This window comes from Nothobranchius furzeri, unplaced genomic scaffold (genome assembly GCF_043380555.1).
Source record: "Nothobranchius furzeri strain GRZ-AD unplaced genomic scaffold, NfurGRZ-RIMD1 Scf268, whole genome shotgun sequence".
In the NCBI taxonomy this organism is placed as follows: Eukaryota; Metazoa; Chordata; class Actinopteri; order Cyprinodontiformes; family Nothobranchiidae; genus Nothobranchius; species Nothobranchius furzeri.
Window position 1 is genome coordinate 3,211 of NW_027223283.1, and position 1,790 is coordinate 5,000.

The window sequence follows — 1,790 nt, forward strand, 5'->3', positions numbered from 1 at the left end:
TGCTCTACTCGGGCCAGACTCGGACCCACGACCCGGGGTGAGAACCACAACTACTGGTCATCCTTTAGACCTCCAGGGGGCCCGGCACAGCCTCCCTAGTCCGACACAAGTGCTCCACTTGGGCTATACTCTGACCCAAGTCCCGGGGCGAGAACCACAACTACTGGTCATCCTTTAGACCTCCAGGGGGACCGGCACAGCCTCCCTAGACCGACACAAGTGCACCACTTGGGCCATACTCTGACCCAAGTCCCGGGGCGAGAACCACAACTACTGGTCATCCTTTTGACCTCATGGTCATCCTTTAGACCTCAAGGGGGCACGGCAGAGCCTCCCTAGTCCGACACAAGTGTCCCACTTGGGCTATACTATGACCCAAGTCCCGGGGCGAGAACCACAACTACTGGTCATCCTTTAGACCTCAAGGGGGCACGGCAGAGCCTCCCTAGTCCGACACAAGTGTCCCACTTGGGCCATACTCAGCCCACGGCCCGGGGCGAGAACCACAACTACTGGTCATCCTTTAGACCTCCAGGGGGCCCGGCACAGCCTCCCTAGTCCGACGCAAGTGCTCCACTTGGGCTGTACTCTGACCCAAGTCCCGGGGCGAGAACCACAACTAATGGTCATCCTTTAGACCTCCAGGGGGCACGGCACAGCCTCCCTAGTCCGACACAAGTGCTCCACTTGGGCTATACTCTGACCCAAGTCCCGGGGCGAGAACCACAACTACTGGTCATCCTTTAGACCTCCAGGGGGCACGGCAGAGCCTCCCTAGTCCGACACAAGTGTCCCACTTGGGCTATTCTCTGACCCAAGTCCCGGGGCGAGAACCACAACTACTGGTCATCCTTTAGACCTCCAGGGGGCACGACACAGCCTCCCTAGTCCGACCCAAGTGCTCCACTTGGGCTATACTATGACCCAAGTCCCGGGGCGAGAACCACAACTACTGGTCATCCTTTAGACCTCCAGGGGGCACGGCACAGCCTCCCTAGTCCGACACAAGTGCTCCACTTGGGCTATACTCTGACCCAAGTCCCGGGGCGAGAACCACAACTACTGGTCATCCTTTAGACCTCCAGGGGGCACGGCACAGCCTCCCTAGTCCGACACAAGTGCTCCACTTGGGCTATACTCTGACCCAAGTCCCGGGGCGAGAACCACAACTACTGGTCATCCTTTTGACCTCATGGTCATCCTTTAGACCTCCAGGGGGCCCGGCACAGCCTCCCTAGGCCGACACAAGTGCTCCACTTGGGCTATACTCTGACCCAAGTCCCGGGGCGAGAACCACAACTACTGGTCATCCTTTAGACCTCCAGGGGGCACGGCACAGCCTCCCTAGTCCGACACAAGTGCTCCACTTCGGCTGTACTCTGACCCAAGTCCCGGGGCGAGAACCACAACTAATGGTCATCCTTTAGACCTCCATGGCAACAGGGGGATGTCAGACCCCAGCTCATCCCAGGTTGATGCCTCAATAGTAGCTTAGGGTCACGGCAGTCCCACCGTGATCCACCCTCTTGTCCTCTCTCCACAGGATGACCAGAGTGTCGTGTTTATTTTCAAAGTGTCCTCGTAGGATGACCATGAGTGCAGGAAAATTTTCAAAGTCCCTCTGTCGGATGACCATGAGTGCAGAAAAAATTTCAAAGTCCCCCCTTGGGATTACCAGACGTTCGAGATTTCGGCTGAAAAATTTTCAAAGTGCTGCCGAGAGCCTGCGCTAGTTGCTTAAGGCTTGAGGAGATCCGCCTTATGGTAAGTAAACGAAAAGTGCCTGCGCC